General features: G+C 46.6%; 1 pseudogene; it reads left to right on the top strand.

Moving 5' to 3' along the window:
• Nucleotides 1–18,415, top strand: part of LOC142297273 (putative cation-transporting ATPase 13A4) — a 332,303-nt pseudogene that overhangs the window by 256,196 nt on the left and 57,692 nt on the right.

The following is an 18,415-nucleotide window of genomic DNA, read 5'->3' as shown; positions in this document are numbered from 1 at the left end:
AGCACACACTCAGTGTACCTAGTGGCATCCTATACGTGGCTATTGGACTTTGCTATAGTCCCACTAGTGCCAAGACATTTGCAGCACGTCTGCCTGCGTTGCACACTCCAACTAATTATAACTAAGCCATTATACTAGCACACACTCAGTGTACCTAGTGGCATCCTATACGTGGCTATTGGACTTTGCTATAGTCCCACTAGTGCCAAGACATTTGCAGCACGTCTGCCTGCGTTGCACACTCCAACTAATTATAACTAAGCCATTATACTAGCACACACTCAGTGTACCTAGTGGCATCCTATACGTGGCTATTGGACTTTGCTATAGTCCCACTAGTGCCAAGACATTTGCAGCACGTCTGCCTGCGTTGCACACTCCAACTAATTATAACTAAGCCATTATACTAGCACACACTCAGTGTACCTAGTGGCATCCTATACGTGGCTATTGGACTTTGCTATAGTCCCACTAGTGCCAAGACATTTGCAGCACGTCTGCCTGCGTTGCACACTCCAACTAATTATAACTAAGCCATTATACTAGCACACACTCAGTGTACCTAGTGGCATCCTATACGTGGCTATTGGACTTTGCTATAGTCCCACTAGTGCCAAGACATTTGCAGCACGTCTGCCTGCGTTGCACACTCCAACTAATTATAACTAAGCCATTATACTAGCACACACTCAGTGTACCTAGTGGCATCCTATACGTGGCTATTGGACTTTGCTATAGTCCCACTAGTGCCAAGACATTTGCAGCACGTCTGCCTGCGTTGCACACTCCAACTAATTATAACTAAGCCATTATACTAGCACACACTCAGTGTACCTAGTGGCATCCTATACGTGGCTATTGGACTTTGCTATAGTCCTACTAGTGCCAAGACATTTGCAGAGCGCATCTGCCTGCGTTGCACACTCCAACTAATTATAACTAAGCCATTATACTAGCACACACTCAGTGAACCTAGTGGCATCCTATACGTGGCTATTGGACTTTGCTATAGTCCCACTAGTGCCAAGACATTTGCAGCACGTCTGCCTGCGTTGCACACTCCAACTAATTATAACTAAGCCATTATACTAGCACACACTCAGTGTACCTAGTGGCATCCTATACGTGGCTATTGGACTTTGCTATAGTCCCACTAGTGCCAAGACATTTGCAGCACGTCTGCCTGCGTTGCACACTCCAACTAATTATAACTAAGCCATTATACTAGCACACACTCAGTGTACCTAGTGGCATCCTATACGTGGCTATTGGACTTTGCTATAGTCCCACTAGTGCCAAGACATTTGCAGCACGTCTGCCTGCGTTGCACACTCCAACTAATTATAACTAAGCCATTATACTAGCACACACTCAGTGTACCTAGTGGCATCCTATACGTGGCTATTGGACTTTGCTATAGTCCCACTAGTGCCAAGACATTTGCAGCACGTCTGCCTGCGTTGCACACTCCAACTAATTATAACTAAGCCATTATACTAGCACACACTCAGTGTACCTAGTGGCATCCTATACGTGGCTATTGGACTTTGCTATAGTCCCACTAGTGCCAAGACATTTGCAGCACGTCTGCCTGCGTTGCACACTCCAACTAATTATAACTAAGCCATTATACTAGCACACACTCAGTGTACCTAGTGGCATCCTATACGTGGCTATTGGACTTTGCTATAGTCCCACTAGTGCCAAGACATTTGCAGCACGTCTGCCTGCGTTGCACACTCCAACTAATTATAACTAAGCCATTATACTAGCACACACTCAGTGTACCTAGTGGCATCCTATACGTGGCTATTGGACTTTGCTATAGTCCCACTAGTGCCAAGACATTTGCAGCACGTCTGCCTGCGTTGCACACTCCAACTAATTATAACTAAGCCATTATACTAGCACACTCAGTGTACCTAGTGGCATCCTATACGTGGCTATTGGACTTTGCTATAGTCCCACTAGTGCCAAGACATTTGCAGCACGTCTGCCTGCGTTGCACACTCCAACTAATTATAACTAAGCCATTATACTAGCACACACTCAGTGTACCTAGTGGCATCCTATACGTGGCTATTGGACTTTGCTATAGTCCCACTAGTGCCAAGACATTTGCAGCACGTCTGCCTGCGTTGCACACTCCAACTAATTATAACTAAGCCATTATACTAGCACACACTCAGTGTACCTAGTGGCATCCTATACGTGGCTATTGGACTTTGCTATAGTCCTACTAGTGCCAAGACATTTGCAGAGCGCATCTGCCTGCGTTGCACACTCCAACTAATTATAACTAAGCCATTATACTAGCACACACTCAGTGTACCTAGTGGCATCCTATACGTGGCTATTGGACTTTGCTATAGTCCCACTAGTGCCAAGACATTTGCAGCACGTCTGCCTGCGTTGCACACTCCAACTAATTATAACTAAGCCATTATACTAGCACACACTCAGTGTACCTAGTGGCATCCTATACGTGGCTATTGGACTTTGCTATAGTCCCACTAGTGCCAAGACATTTGCAGCACGTCTGCCTGCGTTGCACACTCCAACTAATTATAGCTAAGCCATTATACTAGCACACACTCAGTGTACCTAGTGGCATCCTATACGTGGCTATTGGACTTTGCTATAGTCTTACTAGTGCCAAGACATTTGCAGCACGTCTGCCTGCGTTGCACACTCCAACTAATTATAACTAAGCCATTATACTAGCACACACTCAGTGTACCTAGTGGCATCCTATACGTGGCTATTGGACTTTGCTATAGTCCCACTAGTGCCAAGACATTTGCAGCACGTCTGCCTGCGTTGCACACTCCAACTAATTATAACTAAGCCATTATACTAGCACACACTCAGTGTACCTAGTGGCATCCTATACGTGGCTATTGGACTTTGCTATAGTCCCACTAGTGCCAAGACATTTGCAGCACGTCTGCCTGCGTTGCACACTCCAACTAATTATAACTAAGCCATTATACTAGCACACACTCAGTGTACCTAGTGGCATCCTATACGTGGCTATTGGACTTTGCTATAGTCCCACTAGTGCCAAGACATTTGCAGCACGTCTGCCTGCGTTGCACACTCCAACTAATTATAACTAAGCCATTATACTAGCACACACTCAGTGTACCTAGTGGCATCCTATACGTGGCTATTGGACTTTGCTATAGTCCCACTAGTGCCAAGACATTTGCAGCACGTCTGCCTGCGTTGCACACTCCAACTAATTATAACTAAGCCATTATACTAGCACACACTCAGTGTACCTAGTGGCATCCTATACGTGGCTATTGGACTTTGCTATAGTCCCACTAGTGCAAAGACATTTGCAGAGCACGTCTGCCTGCATTGCACACTACAACTTTTTTAAACTAAGCAATTTTACTAGCAAACACTCAGTGTACCTAGTGGCATCCTATACGTGGCTATTGGACTTTGCTATAGTCCCACTTGTGCCAAGACATTTGCAGAGCGCATCTGCCTGCGTTGCACACTCCAACTAATTATAACTAAGCCATTATACTTGCACACACTAAGTGTTTTTTAGTGGCATCCTATACGTGGCTATTGGACTTTGCTATAGTCCTACTAGTGCCAAGACATTTGCAGAGCGCATCTGCCTGCGTTGCACACTCCAACTAATTATAACTAAGCCATTATACTAGCACACACTCAGTGTACCTAGTGGCATCCTATACGTGGCTATTGGACTTTGCTATAGTCCCACTAGTGCCAAGACATTTGCAGCACGTCTGCCTGCGTTGCACACTCCAACTAATTATAACTAAGCCATTATACTAGCACACACTCAGTGTACCTAGTGGCATCCTATACGTGGCTATTGGACTTTGCTATAGTCCCACTAGTGCCAAGACATTTGCAGCACGTCTGCCTGCGTTGCACACTCCAACTAATTATAACTAAGCCATTATACTAGCACACACTCAGTGTACCTAGTGGCATCCTATACGTGGCTATTGGACTTTGCTATAGTCCCACTAGTGCAAAGACATTTGCAGAGCACGTCTGCCTGCGTTGCACACTCCAACTAATTATAACTAAGCCATTATACTAGCACACACTCAGTGTACCTAGTGGCATCCTATACGTGGCTATTGGACTTTGCTATAGTCCCACTAGTGCCAAGACATTTGCAGCACGTCTGCCTGCGTTGCACACTCCAACTAATTATAACTAAGCCATTATACTAGCACACACTCAGTGTACCTAGTGGCATCCTATACGTGGCTATTGGACTTTGCTATAGTCCCACTAGTGCCAAGACATTTGCAGCACGTCTGCCTGCGTTGCACACTCCAACTAATTATAACTAAGCCATTATACTAGCACACACTCAGTGTACCTAGTGGCATCCTATACGTGGCTATTGGACTTTGCTATAGTCCCACTAGTGCCAAGACATTTGCAGCACGTCTGCCTGCGTTGCACACTCCAACTAATTATAACTAAGCCATTATACTAGCACACACTCAGTGTACCTAGTGGCATCCTATACGTGGCTATTGGACTTTGCTATAGTCCCACTAGTGCCAAGACATTTGCAGCACGTCTGCCTGCGTTGCACACTCCAACTAATTATAACTAAGCCATTATACTAGCACACACTCAGTGTACCTAGTGGCATCCTATACGTGGCTATTGGACCTTGCTATACTCCCACTAGTGCCAAGACATTTGCAGCACGTCTGCCTGCGTTGCACACTCCAACTAATTATAACTAAGCCATTATACTAGCACACACTCAGTGTACCTAGTGGCATCCTATACGTGGCTATTGGACTTTGCTATAGTCCCACTAGTGCCAAGACATTTGCAGCACGTCTGCCTGCGTTGCACACTCCAACTAATTATAACTAAGCCATTATACTAGCACACACTCAGTGTACCTAGTGGCATCCTATACGTGGCTATTGGACTTTGCTATAGTCCCACTAGTGCAAAGACATTTGCAGAGCACGTCTGCCTGCATTGCACACTACAACTTTTTTAAACTAAGCAATTTTACTAGCAAACACTCAGTGTACCTAGTGGCATCCTATACGTGGCTATTGGACTTTGCTATAGTCCCACTTGTGCCAAGACATTTGCAGAGCGCATCTGCCTGCGTTGCACACTCCAACTAATTATAACTAAGCCATTATACTTGCACACACTAAGTGTTTTTTAGTGGCATCCTATACGTGGCTATTGGACTTTGCTATAGTCCTACTAGTGCCAAGACATTTGCAGAGCGCATCTGCCTGCGTTGCACACTCCAACTAATTATAACTAAGCCATTATACTAGCACACACTCAGTGAACCTAGTGGCATCCTATACGTGGCTATTGGACTTTGCTATAGTCCCACTAGTGCCAAGACATTTGCAGCACGTCTGCCTGCGTTGCACACTCCAACTAATTATAACTAAGCCATTATACTAGCACACACTCAGTGTACCTAGTGGCATCCTATACGTGGCTATTGGACTTTGCTATAGTCCCACTAGTGCCAAGACATTTGCAGCACGTCTGCCTGCGTTGCACACTCCAACTAATTATAACTAAGCCATTATACTAGCACACACTCAGTGTACCTAGTGGCATCCTATACGTGGCTATTGGACTTTGCTATAGTCCCACTAGTGCAAAGACATTTGCAGAGCACGTCTGCCTGCATTGCACACTACAACTTTTTTAAACTAAGCAATTTTACTAGCAAACACTCAGTGTACCTAGTGGCATCCTATACGTGGCTATTGGACTTTGCTATAGTCCCACTTGTGCCAAGACATTTGCAGACCGCATCTGCCTGCGTTGCACACTCCAACTAATTATAACTAAGCCATTATACTTGCACACACTAAGTGTTTTTTAGTGGCATCCTATACGTGGCTATTGGACTTTGCTATAGTCCTACTAGTGCCAAGACATTTGCAGAGCGCATCTGCCTGCGTTGCACACTCCAACTAATTATAACTAAGCCATTATACTAGCACACACTCAGTGAACCTAGTGGCATCCTATACGTGGCTATTGGACTTTGCTATAGTCCCACTAGTGCCAAGACATTTGCAGCACGTCTGCCTGCGTTGCACACTCCAACTAATTATAACTAAGCCATTATACTAGCACACACTCAGTGTACCTAGTGGCATCCTATACGTGGCTATTGGACTTTGCTATAGTCCCACTAGTGCCAAGACATTTGCAGCACGTCTGCCTGCGTTGCACACTCCAACTAATTATAACTAAGCCATTATACTAGCACACACTCAGTGTACCTAGTGGCATCCTATACGTGGCTATTGGACTTTGCTATAGTCCCACTAGTGCCAAGACATTTGCAGCACGTCTGCCTGCGTTGCACACTCCAACTAATTATAACTAAGCCATTATACTAGCACACACTCAGTGTACCTAGTGGCATCCTATACGTGGCTATTGGACTTTGCTATAGTCCCACTAGTGCCAAGACATTTGCAGCACGTCTGCCTGCGTTGCACACTCCAACTAATTATAACTAAGCCATTATACTAGCACACACTCAGTGTACCTAGTGGCATCCTATACGTGGCTATTGGACTTTGCTATAGTCCCACTAGTGCCAAGACATTTGCAGCACGTCTGCCTGCGTTGCACACTCCAACTAATTATAACTAAGCCATTATACTAGCACACACTCAGTGTACCTAGTGGCATCCTATACGTGGCTATTGGACTTTGCTATAGTCCCACTAGTGCCAAGACATTTGCAGCACGTCTGCCTGCGTTGCACACTCCAACTAATTATAACTAAGCCATTATACTAGCACACACTCAGTGTACCTAGTGGCATCCTATACGTGGCTATTGGACTTTGCTATAGTCCCACTAGTGCAAAGACATTTGCAGAGCACGTCTGCCTGCATTGCACACTACAACTTTTTTAAACTAAGCAATTTTACTAGCAAACACTCAGTGTACCTAGTGGCATCCTATACGTGGCTATTGGACTTTGCTATAGTCCCACTTGTGCCAAGACATTTGCAGAGCGCATCTGCCTGCGTTGCACACTCCAACTAATTATAACTAAGCCATTATACTTGCACACACTAAGTGTTTTTTAGTGGCATCCTATACGTGGCTATTGGACTTTGCTATAGTCCTACTAGTGCCAAGACATTTGCAGAGCGCATCTGCCTGCGTTGCACACTCCAACTAATTATAACTAAGCCATTATACTAGCACACACTCAGTGTACCTAGTGGCATCCTATACGTGGCTATTGGACTTTGCTATAGTCCCACTAGTGCCAAGACATTTGCAGCACGTCTGCCTGCGTTGCACACTCCAACTAATTATAACTAAGCCATTATACTAGCACACACTCAGTGTACCTAGTGGCATCCTATACGTGGCTATTGGACTTTGCTATAGTCCCACTAGTGCCAAGACATTTGCAGCACGTCTGCCTGCGTTGCACACTCCAACTAATTATAACTAAGCCATTATACTAGCACACACTCAGTGTACCTAGTGGCATCCTATACGTGGCTATTGGACTTTGCTATAGTCCCACTAGTGCCAAGACATTTGCAGCACGTCTGCCTGCGTTGCACACTCCAACTAATTATAACTAAGCCATTATACTAGCACACACTCAGTGTACCTAGTGGCATCCTATACGTGGCTATTGGACTTTGCTATAGTCCCACTAGTGCCAAGACATTTGCAGCACGTCTGCCTGCGTTGCACACTCCAACTAATTATAACTAAGCCATTATACTAGCACACACTCAGTGTACCTAGTGGCATCCTATACGTGGCTATTGGACTTTGCTATAGTCCTACTAGTGCCAAGACATTTGCAGAGCGCATCTGCCTGCGTTGCACACTCCAACTAATTATAACTAAGCCATTATACTAGCACACACTCAGTGAACCTAGTGGCATCCTATACGTGGCTATTGGACTTTGCTATAGTCCCACTAGTGCCAAGACATTTGCAGCACGTCTGCCTGCGTTGCACACTCCAACTAATTATAACTAAGTTACATTGTCAGGGATATTTATTCTTTATTATTCTGCTGTTAATAAAGCTAGACCACCACTGCAATCTTCACCACCTCTCAATTTTTACTACCACATTTTCAGTCCACAATCTTGTCGCAATCAACATGAGTGGCAAAATGACAGATGCTGGTGGAAAGGGGAAGAGGCGTGGTGGAAAAGGCAAAAAAGGTTTTGTCAGTGGGGAAGGTGCCAAAGCTCCATTATCATCTGCTGAAGATAGACCATCTACTAGCAAAAGTAAGATGTCTACTACTTATTGTGGACAATCCGATGTGCTCCCTTTTTTACGGACACGAACAAGAGGAACAAAGGTAGATGATGGGCAAAAAAGGAAAATGCTTGAATGGATCTCAAGTGGTCCAACAAGTGCCCTCTCAGCCACTTCAAGTACCGCATCCAAAAAACACCATTCCTCTGAGTTGTCATCCCAATCACACTTGATTTCTCCCAGCTCTGAAGTCTCCATCAGCCCTGCACAGTATGGTGGAACTGAGATGGCTGAGTCTGCAGAGCTGTTCAGTCACACTATAGCCTGGGAATCAGAGGTCTGCTCCCAAGCTACAGTGAGTACAGAACAGGAAATGGTCTGCAGTGATGCCCAGAACCTTTGTGACTCAGATTCAGGCCGTGAGGACCAAGTTTCTGAGCATAATGTTGACCCTTTGTCACAAACTGTAACACCTGTGGTTATAGACAATGAGGAACATACTGATGAAGATGAGACGCAGATACCCGATTGGGATGACAACTTAAATATTCGGTCAGGGCAAGAAGAGGCTCGGTCTGAGGGGGAGGGGAGTGCGAACACAACAATTGATGATGACGTTCTAGATCCCACCTACTGTCAACCCCCAGTCAGGCACTCGAGGAGGTCAACAGAGGCGGTGGAGGAGGATGCAACCGACGACGAAGTTACCTTGCGCCTTCCTGGACAGAGTCGGAGCACTGGTAGCACGTCTACAACTGCATCCTCAGCCACCACTCTGCCTATGAGCATTATTCGGGGTGGATCAACAGGTCGCATGGCCTCTAAGCTTTGCCTAGCCTGGGCCTTTTTTCACATCGAAAAAGATCGCCCAACTCATGTGATATGTAACATTTGTCATGATTCTGTTAGTAGAGGTCAAAACCTCAGCAGTTTGACAACTTCTTCCATGAATCGTCACATGAATAAATATCATAAGTCCCGGTGGGAAGCTCACCGTGCTGCAATGCCGGCTAGCGGAGCGAACCATCCACCGCCCGCCCCTTCCAGTGCATCCGCGCGCTCTTCATCTTCTAGGACTGTGGGGACAGCTGTCACACCTGTTTTTCCACGCAAAACTTCCACCACTGTAACCGCAACAGGCAGTTTGCTTGTAAGGTCGTCAGTTGGTTTGGAAGGGGAAACAAGTGAGTGTGTACAGCTCTCTCAGACATCGATAGCACCAACGTTGGATGAAGGCAACATCATGTCTCCGCCTGCACTTTCCTCACAAACCTGCATTTTTCCAGGGACACCCTACTCAACACCGTCTACACACAGCAGCCAGATCTCTGTCCCTCAGATGTGGTCAAATAAAAGGCCACTTCCTCCGACCCATGACAAAGCTAAGAGGTTGACTCTATCCCTCTGTAAGCTGTTGGCTACCGAAATGCTGCCTTTCCGCCTAGTGGACACAAAGGATTTTAGAGACCTTATGTCTGTCGCTGTGCCCCAGTACCAGATGCCTAGTCGCCACTACTTCTCTAAGAAAGGTGTGCCCGCGCTACACCAGCATGTCGCACACAACATCACCGCTTCCTTGAGAAACTCTGTGTGTGAACGGGTGCATTTCACCACCGATACTTGGACCAGTAAGCATGGACAGGGACGTTACATGTCGCTGACTGGGCACTGGGTAACTATGGTGATAGATGGTGAAGGGTCTGCTGCACAAGTCTTGCCGTCCCCACGACTTGTGTGTCAATCCTCTGTCTGTCCAAGTTCCGCCACAGCTTCTGCATCCTCCACCTCATCTGGGTCCTCCACCTCCGCCCCAAGCCTGCCTGGTCAGGCCACCAGCGTTCTCACTGCGCAGAAGGAATCACGCACGCCTCATTACTATGCTGGCAGCCGAGTGCAACGGCATCAGGCGGTCTTTAGCTTGACATGTCTTGGTAATAAGAGTCACACAGCTGAGGAGTTGTGGTCAGCTCTGCGGTCCGAGTTTAATAAATGGTTGTCTCCACTCAACCTGCAGCCTGGTAAGGCCGTGTGCGACAATGCTGCAAACCTGGGTGCGGCCCTTCGCCTGGGCAAGGTGACACACGTACCTTGTATGGCTCACGTGTTGAACCTTGTCGTGCAGCAATTTTTAACACACTATCCCGGCCTAGATGGCCTTCTGAACAGGGCACGAAAACTGTCTGCTCACTTCCGGCGTTCAAGCGCCGCAGCTGAGCGACTTGCATCGCTACAGAAGTCTTTCGGCCTGCCGGTTCATCGCCTGAAATGCGATGTGGCGACACGCTGGAATTCAACTCTCCACATGTTACAGCGACTGTGGCAGCACCGCAGAGCCCTGGTGCAATACGTCATGACGTATAGCCTGGGCCAACGAGATGCAGAGGTGGGGCAGATCACCCTGATGGAGTGGTCTCAGATCAAGGACCTATGCACCCTTCTGCACAGTTTCGACATGGCGACGAATATGTTTAGCTCTGACAATGCCATTATCAGCATGACGATTCCAGTCATTTACATGCTGGAGCACACGCTAAACACTATTCGGAGTCAGGGGGTGGGACAACATGAAGGGGAGGAACTACAGGAGGATTCATATGTGCAAGGGACAACAACATCACCAAGGTCCAGACGTTCATCATCACCAACGCAGCAGGCATGGGACCATGGGGAACAGGGATCGACAAGGGCGCATAGTAGCAGGCGAAATGTTGAGCAAGGTGCAGGAGAACATGAAGAAATGGAGGACGAACTGTCCATGGACATGGAAGACTCAGTGGATGAGGGAGACCTTGGTCAAATTTCAGTTGAAAGAGGTTGGGGGGAGATGTCAGAGGAAGAAAGAACGGGTAGCACCTCTATGCCACAAACACAGCGTGGACTTGGTCCGCATGGCTGCGCAAGACACATGAGTGCCTTTTTGTTGCACTACCTCCAACATGACAGTCGTATTGTCAAAATTAGAAGTGATGATGACTACTGGATTGCCACACTATTAGATCCCCGGTACAAGTCCAAATTTTGTGACATAATTCCAGCCATAGAAAGGGACGCACGTATGCAGGAGTATCAGCAGAAGCTGTTACTCGATCTTAGCTCAGCTTTTCCACCAAACAACCGTGCAGGTGCAGGGAGGGAATCTCCCAGTTGTAACTTGACAAACATGGGACGGTCTCGTCATCTTCACCAGTCTACCCGTACCAGTAGGACCGTATCTGGTGCCGGTAACAGCAATTTTATGGAATCTTTTCATAATTTTTTTAGACCCTCTTTTGCAAGGCCACCAGAGACAACAAGTCTGACACATACTCAACGGCTGGAGAGGATGATACAGGAGTATCTCCAAATGAACATCGATGCCATGACTGTGCAACTGGAGCCTTGCTCCTTTTGGGCTTCAAACATAGAAAAATGGCCAGAGCTCTCCAGTTACGCCTTGGAGATTTTGTCGTGTCCAGCTGCCAGCGTTGTCTCTGAACGTGTATTCAGTGCTGCTGGGTGTGTGCTGACAGATAAGCGCACGCGTCTTTCCAGTGACAATGTGGACAGACTGACGTTCATCAAAATGAACAAGTCATGGATCCAGAAGGAATTTACTACCCCTGTGTCATCCTGGGGAGAGTAAATGCTTGTGGATTTGGAATGTGCTTGATGCAAATCAAAACATCCTGTTTGCAACTAGGGCCCAAGTGCTGCCACTGATGGGGTGGGTGTCTGTGTGGCCCAATTTTTGGAAAAAAGGGAGACTCCGCTTGGAGTAACCCTTGCTTACATTGTTTTTAAAAGAAGCCAAGATGAACAAGTCATGGGTCAGCAAAGACTTTGCTACCTACCCCGGTGTCATCCTGGGGACGGTTAATTATGGGGTATTTTTGAATGTGATTGATGCAAATGTAGCTGTGAAGTGTACAACTAGGGCCCAAGTGCTGCCACTGATGGGGTGGGTGTCTGTGTGGCCCAATTTTTGGAAAAAAAGGGAGACTCCGCTTGGAGTAACCCTTGCTTGATGTGTTTTTAAAAGAAGCCAAGATGAACAGAGCTGGGATCAGGAAAGACTTTGCTACCTACCCCGGTGTCATCCTGGGGACGGATAAGAATGGCGTATTTTTGAATGTGCTTGATGCAAATCAAAACATCCTGTTTGCAACTAGGGCCCAAGTGCTGCCACTGATGGGGTGGGTGTCTGTGTGGCCCAATTTTTGGAAAAAAAGGGAGACTCCGCTTGGAGTAACCCTTGCTTGATGTGTTTTTAAAAGAAGCCAAGATGAACAGAGCTGGGATCAGCAAAGACTTTGCTACCTACCCCGGTGTCATCCTGGGGACGGATAAGAATGGCGTATTTTTGAATGTGCTTGATGCAAATCAAAACATCCTGTTTGCAACTAGGGCCCAAGTGCTGCCACTGATGGGGTGGGTGTCTGTGTGGCCCAATTTTTGGAAAAAAAGGGAGACTCCGCTTGGAGTAACCCTTGCTTGATGTGTTTTTAAAAGAAGCCAAGATGAACAGAGCTGGGATCAGGAAAGACTTTGCTACCTACCCCGGTGTCATCCTGGGGACGGATAAGAATGGCGTATTTTTGAATGTGCTTGATGCAAATCAAAACATCCTGTTTGCAACTAGGGCCCAAGTGCTGCCACTGATGGGGTGGGTGTCTGTGTGGCCCAATTTTTGGAAAAAAGGGAGACTCCGCTTGGAGTAACCCTTGCTTACATTGTTTTTAAAAGAAGCCAAGATGAACAAGTCATGGGTCAGCAAAGACTTTGCTACCTACCCCGGTGTCATCCTGGGGATGGATAAGAATGGCGTATTTTTGAATGTGCTTGATGCAAATGTAGCTGTGAAGTGTACAACTGGGGCACAACTGCTGCCACTGAAGGGGTGGGTGTGTGTGTGGCCCAATTTTGTGGAAAAAATGGAGACTCCGCTTGGAGTCACCTTGCGGTGTTTTACATGATTTTAGAAGGGCGTGCCATGCCTATATCTGTGTGTCCTCTTTTTCCTTGTCCAGCTGTTTTGTTTTCGCATGAGTATATGTCCTTGTCACTTTCCAATGTGTTTGAGTTGTTTGTCACCTTTAGGACACCTTTGAGGGTGTTTTCTAGGTGTTTTTCTGTGTTTGTGATTGCCTGCCATTGTTTCCTATGCAGTTCGAGTTCGGTTCGTCGAACGTTCGACGAACCGAACTCGAACGGGAGGTCCGTTCGGCGAACCAACCTCGAGCCGAACCGCGACCGGTTCGCTCATCTCTAGTAGTTACCAGGTGTTTGTGTAGGGGCTGTAAATGTTCTGGGTGTTGTCTGGGTGTAGCGGGGGGTGAGAGCGGTGTTGTTTGTGTGTTGCGTGTGTTGCGTTATTTGTGGAGCGCTGTGTGTCTGTAGTGTTGTGTGTGTGTGTTGCACGGTTTGTGTGGGTGTGGGTTGTGTGTGTGTGTTTTGGGGGGAGGTATGTTTTGTGCAATGTGTGTGTTGTGCGGTATGTGCGTATATTTGTGTGTGCCGCGGTGATTGTGTGTTGGGTGTTGTGTGTGTGCGGCATTGTCTGTGTGTGTGGGTGTCTGTGTAGGGCAGTGTTTGTGGTTCCCAGTGTGTGTGTGGTGTGTTGTGCAGTGCGTGTGTGTCAGTGTGTGTGTGTGTGTTTTGGGGGGAGGTGTGCACCCCCCATCGTGCTCCATCCCCCATGCTGCGCACACCCCATCGTGCTCCATCCCCACTCCCCATTGTGCTCCATCCCCCATGCTGCGTACTCCCCATCATGCTCCATCCCTCATGCAGCGCACTCCGAAACGTGCTCCATCACCCATGCTGCGCACTCCCAAACGTGCTCCATCCCCCATGCTGCGCACTCCCAAACGTGCCCCATCCCCCATGCTGCGCACTCCCCATCGTGCTCCATCCCCCATGCTGCGCACTCCCCATCATGCTCCATCCCCCATGCTGCGCACTCCCCATCGTGCTCCATCCCCCATGCTGTGCACCCCCCATCGTGCTCCACAGTCACACATCAGACAGTATACACGCACACATCTGATCGCATACACTCACACACACACCCCACTTCTCCCTGTGCACACCGGTGGGCGGTCCCTGCAGCTGTGCTGCATGCCGTGCTCCTCTGCCGACACTCACAGATCCGATCGCATACACTCACACACACACACACTCACACATCAGAACACACTCACACACATCTGATTGCATACACTCACACACACACACACTGACGATATCGCACATACGCGTTCACACAATCACATCATCCGGAGATACCACATGCTTCCGGCCATGTGATCCTCCGGCAGGTCCTGGAAGGTCACTGCACAGTATCGCCGCCGAGAAGCAAGCGATATCACGGGATGTTGTGAGTATGTGGTTGCGATCTGATGTGTGTGTGAGGTGTGTGTGTGAGGTGTGTGTGTTAGAGTGAGCGTGATCTGATGTGTGTGTGTGTGTGTCTGTTCTTATGTGTGTGTGTGTTCCGCCGCTGCAGGACCTTGATGCGCTCACCTGGGAGCCGGTGTACGCTGTTAACCATGCTTCACAATATTACATGGTTACCAGCGCTCGCACGGGAGCCCACACCAGCGTACGCCGGCAATCCCAGCAATGCGAGGGTATGTGTCGGCTGCGTTGCCGGCGTACGCTGGTGTGGGCTCCCGGGGGTACAGCACTCACCTGGGAGTCGGGTCTCCGTATCGGTTCGGGGAATGCGTGCGGGGGGCGGGGCCAAAGCGAGCGTGGCCGGGAGTTTTCTAACAAGACAAAATCCCGCCAGTTTGATAATAATCTGGATATCTATAGCCAATTTTTTTTTTTTTAATTATTTTTTGGTATTATTTGTTTAGTGTGCACTTTTTTAAATTAGTTTTTAATTCAAAATTAAATGTATTACACTATTTATGTCTTTCTTTTCTTTTCTCCTACCAAACTTAAATAACCTTGAGTGGGGGAAACCCAAGAAACTAAAGGCCCTGTTACACGCAACGACATCGCTAACGAGATATCGCTGGGGTCATGGAATTCGTGACGCACATGCGTTGTCATTAGCAACTTCGTTGTGTGTGACACCTATGAGCGACCGCTAACGATCCGAAAAACGGCAAAAATTGTTGATTGTTGACACGTCGTTCCTTTCCTAAATATCGTTTCTCATTTTGAACGCAGGTTGTTCGTTGTTCCTGAGGCAGTACACATCGCTACGTGTGACACCCCGGAAACGACGAACAACGGCGTTCCTGTGTCCTCCGGCAACGAGGTGGGAGTGATGTTAATGCGGCTGTTCTCCAACCCTCCGCTTCTATTGGTGGCCCGCTGTGTGACGTCGCTGTGATGCCGCACGAACCTCCCCCTTAAAAAAGAGTTTGTTCGCCGGCCACAGCGACATCGTTAGGAAGGTAAGTGCGTGTGACGTGTACTACCGATATTGTTCGCCATGGGCAGCGACTTGCCCGTGACGCACGCACAACGGGGGCAGGTATGATAGCTAGCGACTTTTAGTGACTAAAAGACCAAATATACAATAATTACCATTTACTGTTCCAAGTGAAAATAGATAGCACTTATGGAGCCTGCACAGCAAAACATTTATCATAACTTAGTAACATTCAACAAAAAAAATGGAAGTTTTTGCTTGGATAAAATTGGTTTTAATGTTACCTTTTCGTTTTCTTTTGACACAGAGAAGGAAGAAATGCATTTGTTACCTCAATATGTTTGTTCAAATACCTCATTATGTATACCATGGTGTCCCTTGTTTGCATGATGCTTCTATTCTGGGTAAGGCAAAGTTGTTCTACAAATGTAAAATAGTTATATTGTGAATTTTTGTGACTTCTTCAATAAATATGCTAAAATATAAGCACAAAGAAGTATGTTACTGTATATAATGCAAAAAATTGGTGTAGGGATCTTGTAAACTGAACACAAGTAAATAAAGATGAACAAATCCTCTTATATTTGCACACCCCAGCTTTGCAAAATTTTTCAAATAAAAAGTGGTTTGCGCCAAGTCTCAAGTGCTATAAAACCAATTGCACTGAAAACATTGTAACACTCTGAGGTTTCTTAAACCAAACATCTTTCAAGCTTTGTAACATTACAAACACATTACTAATGCTTTGTGCTAAAGTGACTTTAGCATATAGTGGGGGGAAAAAGTATTCAGCCAATTGTGCAAGTTCTACCAATTAAAAAGATGAGAGAGGCCTGTAATTGACATGATAGGTAGACTACAACTATGACAGGCAAAATGAGAAAACAAACCTAGAAAATCACCGGGTCTGATTTTGCAAGATTTTATTTGCAAATTATGGTGGAAAATAAGTATTTAGTCAATAGCAAAAGTTCATCTCAATATTTTTATATATCCTTTGTTGGAAATGACAGAGGTCAAACATTTTCTGTAAGTCTTCACAAGGTTGGCAAACACTGTTGGTGGTATGTTGGCCCATTCCTCCATGCAGATTTCCTCTAGAGCAGTGATGTTTTGGGCCTGTCACTGGCAACACGAACTTTCAACTCCCTGCAAAGGTTTTCTATGGGGTAGAGATCGGGTGACTGGCTAGGCCACTCCAGGACGTTCATAAGCTTCTTAAGAAGCCACTACTTTGTTGTCCTGGTGGTGTGCTTGGGATCAATATCATGCTAAAAGACCCAGCCACGTTTCATCTTCAATGCCCTTGCTGACGGAAGGAGGTTTGCGCTCAAAATTTCACAATACATGGCCCCATTCATTCTTTCATGTACACAGATCAGTCATCCTGGTCCCTTTGCAGAGAAACTGCCCCAAAGCATGAAGTTGCCACCCCATGCTTCACAGTAGGTATGGCGTTCTTTGGATGCAACTCAGCATTCTGTCTCTTCCAAACATGATGAGCTGTGTTTCTACCAAACAGTTCTACTTTGGTTTCATCAGACCATATGACATTCTCCCAATACTTTTCTGGATAATCCAAATGCTTTCTAACAAATTTCAGATAGGACCGGACCGGACATGTACTGGCTACAGCAGGGGAACACGTCTAGCACTGCAGGATCTGAATCCCTGGCGACATTCTGGGATTTTTGCTCACCGTTCTTGGGATCATTTTGACCCAATGGGGTGAAATCTTGTGTGAAGCCGCAGATCGAGGGAGATTATTAGTGGTCTTGTTTGTCTTCCATTTTCTTATTATTGGTCCCACAGTTGATTTCATCACACCAAGGTGCTTGCCTATTGCAGATTCAGTCTTCCCAGCCTGGTGCAAGGCTACAATTTTTTTTCTGGTGTCCTTTGAGAACTCTTTGGTCTTCACCATAGTGGAGTTTGGAGTGTGACTGTTTGAGGTCGTGGACATGTGTCTTTTGTACTGATAACAAGTTCAAACAGGTGCCATTACTAATGGTAATGAGTGGAGGGGAGAAAGGCCTCTTAAAGATGACGATACAGGTCTGTGAGAGCCAGAAATTGTTTTTAGGTGACTAAATACCTATTTTACACCATAATAAAATCTTGCAACATCAGACAAGGTGATTTTCTGGATTTGTTTTTTTCATTTTATCTCTCATAGTTGTGGTCTACCTATGATGTCAATTACAGGCCTCTCTCATATTTTTTAAGTGGGAGAACTTGCACAATTGTTGGCTGACTAAATACTTTTTTCCCCACTGTATCTGGCTATGGGTAATTGGATGGTAACCAGTGAAAATCAACAGCCTGTTTAATAGCCCTGTAGTGACAGACTGTCAGGACTTTTCTGTTTATCCTTTATGGGCTTTTTGCCCTCTTCAAAAATAGTGTCCCCTGCTTCATTCTTCTCCATGTTTTATGTGTCCTCTTGCCTTTTTAATCCCAGTTCAGCCTCTAGGCCTCTGCTTGAGTATTCTGCCTGGTTTCCTACTCCTAGTGGCATCTCAAGTTACTTCAGCAAATCCTGTGTGAAACTCCTGTTTCTACTCTTCAGAGTTTCTGCTCACCTGCTCACCTGCTGCTGATGCCCAGCCCTGCGGTGGTTCTGGCCTGCCTTGCTGTCATGTAAGCTGGCTTACTTAATTAACTGCTCTGAATTTGTTTCCTGACCATTTTATACTGCTTTGTTGCTTCCACCATTGAATTGATGGCGTAGCAGAGCACGGGACTGTTCTGGACACTAAAAACTGCTCTGC

This window comes from Anomaloglossus baeobatrachus, chromosome 3, assembly GCF_048569485.1.
Source record: "Anomaloglossus baeobatrachus isolate aAnoBae1 chromosome 3, aAnoBae1.hap1, whole genome shotgun sequence".
In the NCBI taxonomy this organism is placed as follows: Eukaryota; Metazoa; Chordata; class Amphibia; order Anura; family Aromobatidae; genus Anomaloglossus; species Anomaloglossus baeobatrachus.
Note: the sequence above shows the minus strand (reverse complement) of the source record. Positions and strands in the feature narration are given on the sequence as shown.